The sequence below is a fragment of the Schistocerca nitens genome, chromosome 2 (assembly GCF_023898315.1).
Source record: "Schistocerca nitens isolate TAMUIC-IGC-003100 chromosome 2, iqSchNite1.1, whole genome shotgun sequence".
Lineage (NCBI taxonomy): Eukaryota > Metazoa > Arthropoda > Insecta > Orthoptera > Acrididae > Schistocerca > Schistocerca nitens.
Genome location: NC_064615.1, coordinates 6,413,216 through 6,428,488, shown reverse-complemented (window position 1 = coordinate 6,428,488; position 15,273 = coordinate 6,413,216).

Genomic DNA, 15,273 nt, shown 5'->3' with positions numbered 1-15,273 from the left:
GGCGTGGTCCATTCGAGATGATATGCCGTTGCTTTCCTCCGACCTTTGCACTGGTCTACCCACATAGTTATAGGGGGACCTACTGTTTAGTGCGAACTTCGAAACACGGTGCAACTTGGCTTTTTTCGTATTGGTGCTTCTGCCCAGTCTCTTTTTGTCCTTTGCCAGAATCTCGCCTACAGCAGCAGTGCGTGTGTGTCGGTGAGGACGTAATGATGTCAGCTGCTATACCGCAGTAATTACGAGATCCGCAACGACACTTGGAGAGAGCCTCGTAGGTCCTGATTTATTGGGGGAAAGTCGCATTGCCCCACGCGGACCAAGCTGTCCCAAGTCTCTTGTCTCCGTTTAATTTGAAGGCCGCAGATGGAAAGATAAAGGCGCTTGCGCCGCGTGCCGGGAGAGATATATTCTGGACAGGACAAGAGGCGGCGGCCGTGATGTATGTGGCCGGTGGCGACGCCGGCAACATGGTCGAACACGGCCGACAAGTACTTGCGTAAACTTCTCGTCGTGGAGAACACTGAGGTCACAACCCTGAACAATCATTTGTATCACTGACTCAGCGCCAGAACACAGGCGCTTGTATCACAAAGGGTACATGCGATTATGTGATGTGTTGTCTTAACGGATCTTATTAGCCGACCGGTTACAATGGGTGCTAAAAACTGGACGATTCCTATCTCTTGACATTGGATACACTCTGATTGGGAGGAATAAAGAACGATAGCAACCATTATTAAATATTTTGGAAAATCCGGGATTTAATTTTTTTTTTACTGCACGATAAATCAGCACTCGTTACAACAGCCTTAGCTATCACGCGATCTCGTTTATGACACAGCCGTGGTTTTTAAAACAGTGGACCGTTAGCGCTAATTAACGAGTACAAGCAGACAGAGAACGAGACATTAAGCAGAACAGATAACAATTATGTCTTTTTCTCTTCGGCCGACTTACATAGACTAAAAGATCCTTGTTAACCTTTTAACGATAGTAATCGGTCAGCAGGCGATTGCGTGCTTTTCCAGAAGATATAGTTCCTTCTCTTGGAGAACAGTAATCACTTCACACACGCTACCCCAGAGATAATTTTCGATGCTCTCGATCCTAGGGACGAATTTTTGTGTTCCAAAGCTCCAAACAAGCTTGGAATATACCTCTAAGTTAATTGTAAAACAGAAAAGTTACTTCCAGTAAAAATTGACCATTTTTAGTCTCACGTTGCTTGTTCAATTGAAAAAAGCAGAATGGTCTCATAATATTATAACAGAATGGGAATAGCAAGGACTGGGTGTTGCAGGTGCGGTTATCAGGAGGAATATAAGAGGCACAAACGTGCTGCATGTGGGAAAGAGCAGCAAATTCTGTGTAGAGGCGTAGATGGATAGTGAGTGTAACAGGGGTAAGAGATGTGATGTGCAGGAAGGTCAACGGCTTGAGATTAGGACTACATAAGTTAATAAATGCAGCATTTATAATGCTGTAACAAGCATAAGTATTGTTCTGAACAGGAAATTCGGCACTGCAGATTATAATCAATGCAGTGAAGAAATTGGAACAGAAACCAGCCACTAACGCACAGAATTGTTATGATTAAACTTTCGCTATTTGAGACGCACCCCTTGAAAATCGTGTCACCGTGAAACTTTCTACAACATCGTAAGGACATGCAGAAGAGAAATAACGAATAAAACGTTGAAAGAAACACGTTTTAATTTTCGCATGAGAGGGTAACATTTGCTAACTGCATACCATGTTTACGTTCCAGGTTACAAGTGTTGCTCTATGTGACAACCACCTATATCCAAGTCGGCATGAAGCCACACTAGGGAAACTGTTTCACAAATGTTCCCAGCACTTTTTGAACGGTGGACCATGGAATGTTCAGCTGTCGTGACACAGCTCCTGCACAGCTTGAAGATCGTACATTGCGTGCAACATTCTCGGTCATGGCAACAGAAACTTCTTCAACAGTTAGTAGCGCAGCTGGCCGTCGGCCGCTCCCACGAGCAGGAATTAACATTCGAACTGACGAATCATTTTCTCCACGCCTGTTGGGGACATAGTAGCTCTCCGTATTCCTTCAGTGCGTCGTTACCCGCGAATATCAGCAGCGCTATTGCTGTTGTTTTGATAAAATCGCTCTGCTCACATAATCCAGAACCATGTTGACTGTCTATAAGTGCAATGCACTCTGATGCTTGTGTTTCAGTCCTACGCCACCGTACCAGTACCGTCACCTAACGGCAAGTCATGACACTAACGGTACTATCAACGCAAATCCTGCAGCACAGTGTCTGAAAATCACTCCTGTAAAGATCGTATTGTATTGTAATGTATGTTAACCGCGGGCCTATAAACGACGGAGAGGCTCCGTCCCCGCCGCAGCCGCAGTGGTCCACAACCCCACGACGACTACCGCAGTCCACTTCACCCCTCCGCCGCCCCACACCGAACCACTCTTTCAGGGTTATTGTGCGGTTCGGCCCCCGGTGGACCCCCCCCCCCCCCCCCCAGGGAACGTCTCACACCAGACGAGTGTAGACTCTATGTTTGCGTGGTAGAGTAATGGTGGTCTACGCGTACGTGGAGAACTTGTTTGCACAGCAATCGCCGACGTAGTGTAGCTGAGGCGGAATAAGAGGAACCAGCCCACATTCGCCGAGGCAGATGGAAAACCGCCTAAAAACCATCCACAGACTGGCCGGCTCAACGTCAGCGGACCTCGACGCAAGTCCTCCGGGCGGATTCGTGCAGGGGACCAGGCGCTCCTTCCCAATCCGGAAAGCCGTGCGTTAGACCGCACGGCTAACCGGGCGGGCCCTGTTATGTTTACTACCCATACGATAAAACTTTTTCCTCCTGCACAGGCTCAAGTAATGAAGGATTAAATACGTCAAACCTGCACAACATCTGTCTCACATATCACAAGCAAATGATGGTGAAAATGATGTACAGGAGACTGAGAAATTCGTGAAATACATGCATAGTAGTTAGACTAGACTGCTAAATACAATGGAAAATATTCAGAATTAACCGAGAATGCAAGGTATTCCAGAGAAAAGAGAATAAATATTTCTGTGACAATACAATAAACTGTTCCGTTGTTGCAAACATCTCAAACATTACACAAGAAATAGAACTGGGTACAGAAAAAATATGGGGTGACACAAAACGACACCGGAAAATACAGCTACTATAAAATTTACGTTTAACTGCAAAGCGCACTGCGGTTATGCTCTACATTATCACATGATAAAATGATCAAATGGCTCTGAGCACTATGGGACTTAACATCTGAGGTCATCAGTCCTCTAGAACTTGGAACTACTTAGACCTAACTAACCTAAGGACATCACGCACATCCATTCCCGAGGCAGGATTCGAACCTGCGACCGTAGTGGTCGCGCAGTTCCAGACTGAAGCGCCTAGAACCGCTAGCCACACCGGCCGGCGCTAAAATGATCCACGATGAGACGATTTCTATATTATAAATAATGGAAGAATGACAATAACGAAAAAAAATGAGAAGGAAGGCATTGTGAGAAGAGACTGACAATAGTTTAAGAGAGCTGAGAACGAAGATATATGTAGATGCGTTTTTCTTATGATAACCCTTCCTATTCGACTCAGTGTACGTAATATGAACTTAAATCAGCACCATAAAAATACCTTGTAGGTAAGGGTCTGAAGGTCATACCTTTTTTTGTATCAAAATACTACATTTTTGTCCGTAAACAACCCTTAGATTCTTTCAATTAAGTTGACCTCCATCTCTGTGTTAAGGTAGTAACGAATTCTCGAAATATTTTTTATGCGCGTGTTGTAATTGTTTAACATATTGCAAACTCAGCACTTCGTATTTTTCTTTCTGCTATAGCACCTTTTCTACTTTCTCAAAATATGTTCGCAAATATTTCCTTGAATGCTATTAAAGCCTGACTCTAGGTTAATCTCTATCGTATACCGCTTTATTTCATTTTCATCTTTCCATAAATGTATTCAGATTCCTTACGTTCACAATGATATTTTGCTAGCTGTTTCTCTAAATAACGTTGCTTTATTATTCAACTTGCAGTAACTGAACTTTCTGTAGCTGCGTGAACACATTTCGAATTTCCTCTTCTTATGCTTCAAGAGTAATAACTCTTCCCTCTTGGTAATAACCCTATTCACATTTCGTTTCTATAGTCTCTGCATCTCGAGAGCTGTAAACATGTTTTAACTGTTCACTCTGGTTACGGCTTATAGTTTAAGCACTTAACTATCTAGTTCAAAAGTCAATATCTCTTTCACGGCTAGTAGATTCAATGTATTTTATTTCGGATACTTGTTCTTCTGTTCCTGTTTTACGTCCCACCTGTTGACACAACCTCAGCACAGTCAAATACAGCTTCTCATTTTGTGGATTCTCTTATCGTCAACTCATTGTCAATGGAATTCAAAGGCTTTAACTAAAATATCAACCTTTACCAACAACTCCTGTTGTTGGTCCTGTTGTTGTTGTTTCAGTCGAAAGATTGGTTTGAAACAGCTTTCCACTCTGCTCTATCCAGTGCATGTCTCTTCATCTCCGAATAACAATTGCTACCTACACCCCTCTGAACCTGCTTACTGTTTTCGTCTCTTGGTCTCCCTCAAAAATGTTTTGTCCTGCCCCTCCCTGCTCCCCACACGTACACACTTCCCTCCAATAGAAAATTGGTGATCCCTTGATGTCTAAGATTATGCACTGTCAACCGAAACCTTCTTCTATTCCTTTTATGACATAAATTGCTTTCTCCCCACTTCCGTCCAATATTTCCTCATCAGTTACGCGATCTACCCAGCTAACCTTCAGCATTCTTCTATACCACCACATTTCAAACGCTTCTGTTATTTTCTTTTCTGAAATGCTTATCGGTTCTCTTTTCTTCTGAAAAGCTTACCGGCCACGTTTCACATCCTTACAAGGGTGCACTCCAGAAAAATACCTTCAAAAAATACTTCCTAACAGTTAAATTTATATTTGATGTTAGCAAATTTCTCATCTTCAGAAATGTTTTTCTTGCCATTACCAGTCTACATCTTATATCCTTTCTACTTCACCCAAAATATCAAAACTCATCTGCTATATTTAGAGTGTCAATTCCTAAACCAGTTCGCTCTGCATCACATGATTCAATTCGACTACGCTCCATTACCCTTGTTTTGCTTTTACTGGTGTTCATCTCATATCCTCCTTTCAAGATACTATCCATTCCGTTCAACTGCTGTTCCAAGTCCTTAGCTGTCTGTGATAGAACTGAAATGCCATCAGCATTTATTTCTTCCCCCTGCACTTTAATTCCTTTTCCAGATTTTTCTTTGGTTTCCTTTCCTGCTTGTTCAATAGACAGACTGAATACGAATAGTGTCGTGGATGGGCTACAGCCCTGTCTCACAGCTTTATCAACCATTGCTTCCCTTTCGCGTGTTCCAACTGTTGAAACTGCCGTCTGGTTTCTGTATATGTTGTGATGGCCTTTGCTTCTCTGTGTTTTATCCACGCTACCTCCAGAATTCCAAAGACTATATTCCGTTCAACACCGTCTACTGTGGCTGGGTGCACCTTACAGTCCAGTATCTGATTTCGGAAGCTCGGTCTGACCATGATGTAATCCAGTTGAGGTCTTCCGGTGCCTCCGGGTCTTTTTCAAGTGTATCTCCTCCTCCTCCTCTGGTTCTTGAACACAGAATTCGCTGTTACCTTCCGAAATGTTTGCTTCAGTTGCCAGTAATTTCTTAATTTATTCCACGACCGGTTTATTCCATATAAGGGGGTTGTTTTGTCTGGTTTCCTTGTTTTTAGCACTTGAGAATGGGATAATGTTCTCCCGGAACATGTTGTGGCAATAATCACACAATTGACAACTGGGCTGAATACCCTGAATACTACGTTTTTGGTCTTCATGCTGTCAAAGTTGAACGTCAGGCATAACACTTTAATTTACTACTTTTTTACTATTAACTCTATTGCCAACACTGTTTGCAGACATTATCCTCAGATGCCACTGAATGTACCTGCTAAATTATGTCATTGTACGACACACAGTTCAGGAGATATAATGTCATAAACATTTAGATGCGTGAAAAACTACCTTTTGCTTGAAACGACTCACAGTAAAACTTCAAAATGAGGCATGACGTTTTAATTCGTCAGTTCTTTACTACTAACGCTATTGGTGACAATCTTTGCATACAGTATCTACATATAACACTGAATGTGCCTGCAAATTTATTTCATCGTGCGACTCATAATTCGGGAAACATGACTTCATAAACATTTAGAGGGGGGGGGGGGGGGGAGAAAACTAGCTTTTGCTTAAAATGGAGAGCAAATTACCCAATTTATATTCATCGAGTACTTCATAATGAGAGCACTTAGCGACTGTCAATAAACTTGCAGCACAATTTCAAACTTACATGCTTAAAGGCATAACAATTAACTCATTTGTAAAGTAATCAGACTTTTGAAGCTGTTTTATACATGGGAGTTCGATTCTTTAAGGGGGGTAGGACGTAAAACGGGCCGACTTGGAGCAGGAGATGCACCACAGGACATTTTAATTTCCACTGCCTATACTTTTACAAATGAATTCATAAAACTTTAACAGCATGACCAGGAAGGATTCAGGATTCATACTCATAGCAGCGGAAGCTCAAAAACGTAACAAAACACTTTTTTTTGCATGTGAAATTTCATCATTTTTTCACTTACTACTTGCTATAGGTACACTTTTCTTCCTAAGTAAGAGAGATTCTCCGATGACTTTTGCACAGCATACAAACCATACTTACAGGTGTATGAAACTCTAGAAGTTATTTAATTTATAAAAAATAAATGAACAGTTACATTTTAAACTTCATGTTTAGAAAAAATTCAAGATTTATAGTTCATTATCTCAATTTTTTCCACAGTTATCTAATAGATTTGGAAAATTCATCGAAGAATCTCTCTTACTTAGGAAGAAAAGTGTACCTATAGCAACAAATGCAGCCAGTAATAAGTGAAAAAATGATGAAATTTCACATGTAAAAACAAAAGGTATTTTGCTACGTTTTTGAACTTCCACTGCGATGAGTGTGAGTCCTCAATCCTTCCTGGCCATGATGACAACGTTTTATGAATTTATTTGTAAATTACAGACAGTAGAAATGAAAATGTCCTGTGGTGACTCTCCTGCTCCAAGTCGGCCCGTTTGACGTCCTACCCCACTTAAGGAATCGGGAGTTTAATGGTAGTCGATCACAGTAATCGGAAAAGTAGTTAGCAGCCGACTACTTTCATTGACTGTATTTGTATGGCTCTCCATCATTGTGTCCACTCTCTAGCAAATCAGATACTTTAAATTATATCTTCATGAATTACTGATGTCATCAGAGACAAGTTTTATGCCTTACAGTTACTCGTAAGTGTTTCACACTGATGACAGTGAGATTGTGGACGTACCAGTACTATACCGACGATGATTACTTTGTTTTAATGTTTTGTGTAAATTCCACCTGCTTACAAAAATTGAATATTACTTGGCTGTCTCACTAGGGCACGACATGTGGTGACATGTGTTCGATTCTGACAGTGACGCTAACTGCGAGTACAATCCATTTGAATACCTACCGTTACATTCTGCCCGAAGACTTTTGATGCAGATAGCTTATGCCGACGTTCCCTGATGCAGTCCCTGAACTAATTTGCTTCCGGAATATTTTACGCACGGGCTTCTTTCACCATTAAACTATGCTGTAGAGATATATTTCCTCGAGACGTTTAACTGCTGTATTGCTTTCAGCTGTAACGAAGTATCAACGTAGTACTGTTGAATAATTTTACGTGGCCAGGTCTGTCAGTCATTCCGACTTTTCTCCTGTAAATAATCGATATGGTGCTGAACCTCTCGCGAACGATGAAGTCTTGTGGCGTCTGTGCAGGTACTCTTTCAGTGAGGATTTACATATTACAGGGGAGAGTTTTGTACTTTGAGGATAGTGTACCTGCGAAAAAATGATGTTTTTTGGTCAGTGTTTGAATTTAGCTACCGATTTTACAATTACATGAAGGTATCTGCAACAGACATAGCCGTAGTAATCAGCTTCCGCCATTTTCTGCTGTTTTTTTTTTTTTTTTTTTTTTGTTTCGTTGTGAGACATCAGGCTGATTTTATACAGAGTCGTAAATATTTTTGATTCTGCATATTTAAGTGCAGCATATTATGTTAATGCTATATAGTAGGTTTTGTTAATCCTTCACTTACATAATTTCATAATGAGTAAAATTTCACATATTTTTAAAACTAGTTGTATAATGTGTCAACGGTTAAGGCATACTTCGTGGATGGTGGACCACCTTGTAAATTCAAACCGAAGAAGGTATTCTACGAGGTAAGTTGTGATATTTGGAAGTTAACTGAGTTTCTTTAATGTATTCAGAATTTTACTTGTCCTGAAAAAGGAAGCTAGTGTTAGTTTTCAATACCTTCTATTGCAAAATATATTTAATTTGTAGCTGGCGTTTGATAATAATTCTACTTAACTGGATTTCACGTATCTGTTTATTGCAGTGTGGTAGAGTAACCACGGTCAGCTGTCTTGTCGCAGTGGTAGCGCCAGTCCCCGTCAGATCACTGAAATTAAGCGCTGCTGGTCTTGGCTAGCACTTAGATGGGTGACCGTCGGGGTCTGCCGAGAGCTGTTGGCGAGAGGTGTGAACCCGGCCCATGTGAAGAGCTCCCTGACTGAGAAGTAGCGGCTCCGCTCACGAAAACTGACAGTGGCCGGCGGAGCGGTGTGCTCACCACGTGCCACCCATATCGGCATCCAGTGGGGCTTTCCAGTTGAGGATGACACGGCGGTCGGTCGGTACCGTTCGGCCTTCCGAAGCCTGGTCGGACGGTGTTATTAAACACGGTATTGGAAAGCTTTTCTTGACAGCAACACTTTTAAATTTGAACAGAATGTTTGTTTCAAGGGGCATGACCACTTTATACTTTAGAACATTTTTTTCACATTTAGAAAGACCTTACGTGTCAGGGAGAATTTTTGGAATTTCAAAAAAAGACTGCAGCAAGTTGAAATTTAATCCTATGATTTTAAATTGGAGTAATGAGATATATTAAACATCTGTTACAGAGCTGGCTAAGATGAAAGTGTGAAAAGTGTTCCAAAGTACGACACTGTCACCTGCGGCTATCTGTATCGTTGACGCGAGCAGGCCTCACCACAGCGACAAAGTCTTGGGGAACAGGGGACAGGGGGAGGAAACGTCTAGGAGAAAATGTGGGAGCTAGGGTTTTTTAATAATAAAAACTGTTTCAGTTTAAAGATATCTTCTACCCTCCCTTAGAGTTGTGTTGGAAACAACCACTATTGACAGTTCGGCAGTTCTCATTATAAACTCACAAATTCCAAACTTTGCTAATGTGTATTGCCTCATCTTCTGTAAGGAGACCTGCTTCGTTTGTCTTGGAAGATACGCTCTACAATTCATCGTCCTATCGACTGTATTCTTTTCGAGCGAGCACCGAGGTATCTAGACTAGTTGTTAAGCCACGTTATTGACTGAACTACTTGTTTAGGGGGGAAGGGGAGGGGGAAGGCGAGGGCAGGGGGTCATATCTCAGCACGTTTCCCTAAACGCCTTGGTTTCGCTGCTCACTGCAGACGAACACAGGGGCGATTACGTGAACAGGCCACTGCTGCTTCCTTTGCATTCTTCTTCCAATAAGCTACAGCTGCGACAATAGTGATTTAGATATGACCGAGGCCCCCGAATTCTAGAATTCCTTCCTCTTGCTCACAAAATCATCCCTGGATTCTCGTAATCCACACATTACGTCAGTCGCACATCAGAGCTCCTGCGTGTGATTTCCTTGTAGCACTTCTACGTAAGAAATGACGACCCATTTCAGCGACTCAATGAATTCCTTTCTTAGCAGTTTTAGAGTGACATTCTTCTGCAGGATTCACTTCGATACGAACCCAGTAGCTGATGTGTGTATAGGCTACTGTGGATTTCAGGACATCTCACTCAACTGGATTACGAAAGAATAGAAACCTGTCTCTTATTTTGTCAAATTGCCTGCAGAAATGTTGAGGGTTTCTTTGTTCTCATGAATATTACCTTTAATTTTCAGCTAAAGCGCAGAACCAAACTCATGTTCACAACTAGCTACGCAGCTAATCCGTCAACGTAAGAAATAATCTCATTTCGAAAACTTTCACGGGATGTTCAATAACAAATTTATTTATAGGTTCCAGACTTGTTGACACTTCTGTTTTTGTGAACAGTACTTCTGCAATCGTAACACATCATCAGCACTTGGAATCTAGCTCTAGTATTAATAATGACAATTTGCAGAAACACCTCGCAGTCTGATATGTCGAATGTTGTAGCCAGTCTGTGAAATAAACTAATGAAGAAAGCGTGTGTTCCAACAATTTGTACCATCAGTTTTTCCTGTTGGAAAGCACCGTTGTGGGCAGATGCATCGTCTGAATAAAAATGACTGTTTTTATCCTTTCTCAACCGTGGCATGTCCTGCGAATTTTTTTCTGTGATCTGAAAAATCTGACGCCATACATATGTAATAAAAAGTGAATATTTTACAATACTAGTAAAGTATGAGATAATTATGTGCCAGAAGTATACAGTATATTTTGAGCGATCACCACCGAAACACTCGACGTCGTTTTCATCTCCAGAAAAAAGAAGAGGGTCGTGTTTCCTGAGATGTGAAAGTGTTTCCTCTTATTGTTCAGCTCGAAAAGTGTGGAACAATACCTGGGGAACACTTTCGTGACGTTTTCATCAGCGATTTCAGTGCTGAAACATCTCTCACGAGCATTAGCTCCAAAAGAAGTAAACATTTACCAGCTGTGAACGAATTTCACTGGCTATAAATCGTCCACAACAATGATCTGATATAATAATTTATATATTTGAACGGAACACACATGTCACATTTACCTTAAGGAGTCATAGAAACATTATCTATTTCGCAGATCAAGTTGGTTCGTGACTTAAGTTTTAGTCAAATCTGATAAAGTCAACAAATACAGAATTTTCACAGATATCAGTGTTATCTGTGCGTCCTCTCCTTGTAGTAGAAACCAACCACCAAAAGCATGCTTCCTGCACCACGTCAACAGTTGGAATCGAATGTTTCGTGCGTCGTCTTGATACAAAACAATGATATAGCACAGTGCGTCACAGATTAAGTCTTTTTCCTTGACTACTCTGTTCCAAATTTCCAAATTTCTAGCTGAACCCCACGGAATAAATCTGTATCGAACTAGCGTAGTGGGTAAACGTACAGTCGCACAAAAACTCCTAGACACCTATTAATCATACAGTAGTAATACTAAAACTAAATTCTCCATCCAGTCTGTCAAAAATTTGTGGAAAACGTTTACTGAAATGAGCCGCTGTAGTAGTAGGAGAGCAAGAGTCTAACGGTTTCGGTTCCATGGCTGCGGTCGAAAAATGAATTACACTGAATATTTTTGAACATATAGTGCATATGATCCAGCATTAGAAACATTTGTAATGATTTACGTATTATATCCAAAGGCATTGATTACATAAAGTGCAAGATGCCCTAGTAGTAACACAAAGCGAAAAATTTTTATATTTCTTTCCGCAGAGAGCCAAAAGTGAAAGGATAAATTAACAAATTTGAATATCCTCTTTCTCTGTTTGTTTTGTTGTGGGTTCACGGTTTGCGTTAGTAAGGTATTAAGTAACAGTGGCGTATGAAAGCATTTAAGTACTGAAAATGGTCGTTTGTAAAAAGCAGACAGCGAGTTCGCATGTAACTTAGCTGGATTTTGCTCCATTTTCACTTTCTGTTTTTAGTCTTTCTCTATTATTTGTAATAACTTAATCAGACATATACATAAAACCTGAAAGACGGACTACAGTAAGAGGCGGGAGGAAGATAATCATAGCAGCGCTCAATTGAATGACACCGTCCTGAAAATAATGATTACGTAATTAGATATTTAGCGTAAAAATAATGATTACATAGTTAGACGTCTAACTCAAATCATATACACTCCTGGAAATGGAAAAAAGACCACATTGACACCGGTGTGTCAGACCCACCATACTTGCTCCGGACACTGCGAGAGGGCTGTACAAGCAATGATCACACGCACGGCACAGCGGACACACCAGGAACCGCGGTGTTGGCCGTCGAATGGCGCTAGCTGCGCAGCATTTGTGCACCGCCGCCGTCAGTGTCAGCCAGTTTGCCGTGGCATACGGAGCTCCATCGCAGTCTTTAACACTGGTAGCATGCCGCGACAGCGTGGACGTGAACCGTATGTGCAGTTGACGGACTTTGAGCGAGGGCGTATAGTGGGCATGCGGGAGGCCGGGTGGACGTACCGCCGAATTGCTCAACACGTGGGGCGTGAGGTCTCCACAGTACATCGATGTTGTCGCCAGTGGTCGGCGGAAGGTGCACGTGCCCGTCGACCTGGGACCGGACCGCAGCGACGCACGGATGCACGCCAAGACCGTAGGATCCTACGCAGTGCCGTAGGGGACCGCACCGCCACTTCCCAGCAAATTAGGGACACTGTTGCTCCTGGGGTATCGGCGAGGACCATTCGCAACCGTCTCCATGAAGCTGGGCTACGGTCCCGCACACCGTTAGGCCGTCTTCCGCTCACGCCCCAACATCGTGCAGCCCGCCTCCAGTGGTGTCGCGACAGGCGTGAATGGAGGGACGAATGGAGACGTGTCGTCTTCAGCGATGAGAGTCGCTTCTGCCTTGGTGCCAATGATGGTCGTATGCGTGTTTGGCGCCGTGCAGGTGAGCGCCACAATCAGGACTGCATACGACCGAGGCACACAGGGCCAACACCCGGCATCATGGTGTGGGGAGCGATCTCCTACACTGGCCGTACACCACTGGTGATCGTCGAGGGGACACTGAATAGTGCACGGTACATCCAAACCGTCATCGAACCCATCGTTCTACCATTCCTAGACCGGCAAGGGAACTTGCTGTTCCAACAGGACAATGCACGTCCGCATGTATCCCGTGCCACCCAACGTGCTCTAGAAGGTGTAAGTCAACTACCCTGGCCAGCAAGATCTCCGGATCTGTCCCCCATTGAGCATGTTTGGGACTGGATGAAGCGTCGTCTCACGCGGTCTGCACGTCCAGCACGAACGCTGGTCCAACTGAGGCGCCAGGTGGAAATGGCATGGCAAGCCGTTCCACAGGACTACATCCAGCATCTCTACGATCGTCTCCATGGGAGAATAGCAGCCTGCATTGCTGCGAAAGGTGGATATACACTGTACTAGTGCCGACATTGTGCATGCTCTGTTGCCTGTGTCTATGTGCCTGTGGTTCTGTCAGTGTGATCATGTGATGTATCTGACCCCAGGAATGTGTCAATAAAGTTTCCCCTTCCTGGGACAATGAATTCACGGTGTTCTTATTTCAATTTCCAGGAGTGTAGGTTTATACAGTAGGTCTTAGATGTGGTGTCACCGCCAGACACCACACTTGCTAGGTGGTACCTTTAAATCGGCTGCGGTCCATTAGTACATGTCGGACCCGCGTGTCGCCACTGACAGTGATCGCAGACCGAGCGCCACCACACGGCAGGTCTCGAGAGAGACGGACTAGTACTCGCCCCAGTTGTACGGACGACGTAGCTTGCGATCCACACTGACGAAGCCTCGCTCATTTGCAGAGCAGGTAGTTAGAATAGCCTTCAGCTAAGTCAATGGCTACTACCTAGCAAGGCGCCATTAGTATATTGCCTGAATCTACAGAGTCTCACTTGTATCATCAAGAACGCTGTATACAAATGATGGATTAAAGTTAAGTATTCCAGAAGCTACGTACTTTTCTTTATAGCATTCATTACGTATCCTGTTTCAGACCTATCTCTAGCCTGCGTGAGTTAACGCGTGCCTTTCGGCTTCCTCTCATTGTGTCTAGGCTATCTTGTCTAGACACAACATTAGACAACGTCATCATTGAACATCAAAATTTATTTATTTTCGCTTGGGTGTTACATAAAATGGTCTAACTTACTTGGCACAATTGTTTGCTGTCTAATACTTACCTATTACGAATGTTTCATAAATAACAAAAATCAGCACATGGTTTCAGAACTGAAAGCCACTTTCACTTTCGAAACACTAATGCTTTGGTTCCAGAGGTATTAATAGCCACAAATCTGTCGTGGGCGGTAGATATAGTTTCTTGCTTTACTGCAAACAGCGTTTCACTCGTAAACTCTTCTGCTTCTAGTCAGCTCTTTTTCGTGGAGCTGTTAATTACATGCCATAACTCTGGCGCAGACAGCACTTACGAGCAGACGTTGTCTGCACTTGAGTCCATGATTCAATGTGATGACAAGAGAGGTGAAAGAAGACTAAAACTTCCGGGTCGTTTTTCGCACAGTAATCTGAAAACCTTCGAGTCACCATCGGAAATGGAACTTCCCAGCAGTCCATTAGTGTGTCTTTATTCTCTTCAGACAAGCTGTTAGGATAATTAATATCATTAAGGCAAGTGGTGTAATTTCGTGAAATATACGTTGGAACATGAATATGTAGCGCACCTCTGCATTCACAGTAACGCATAAAACAAAGTAGACACGTACTGCTGCTTTTATCGGAATCTGATGATCTTCCTGCACTTTTTTATTGACTTGGACTAAAATTTTTTACAAAAGTTGCTGGAAGGAAGACAAATGAGGAGGAGGTTATTGGGGAAGGAACACAAGCTGCAATATACTAGAGTCCTTTTCAAAGGAATCATCTCGGAATGGGCTTTAATCGATGTAGCGAAACTAAGACAAATCTATTTCTGGATAGCCAGATAACTTAAAAAAACTTAAAAATCGGCTCACTATAAATATAAGTGATTCGTTTTCGCATACGTAAGATGGCTGCGTGGGAAAAAGGACGTAGAATATTCTGTTTCGCGTGGTCAGGTCGTACATTAGAAACAAACATAAATAAGTTGTCTTTCGATATACTCTTACCGCCTAGTTTTACAAACTGAAACGAAGGAGTATCGGAGTCAAAAGTGTAGCCCTGTCTTTTTCTACCGTCCACTGTGAAATGGAGTTGAAACTCAGGTGAGATGTACCTCGTCCATTGCAGCGACTATGGTTCTGAAATAAATGCAAATGTAAATTCGTCTCTGAAACCAGTAGCAGTTTGTTAGACATTGTTGATGGTATGGTGCTGCCTTGTCTGTAAACAGACTTAACTGA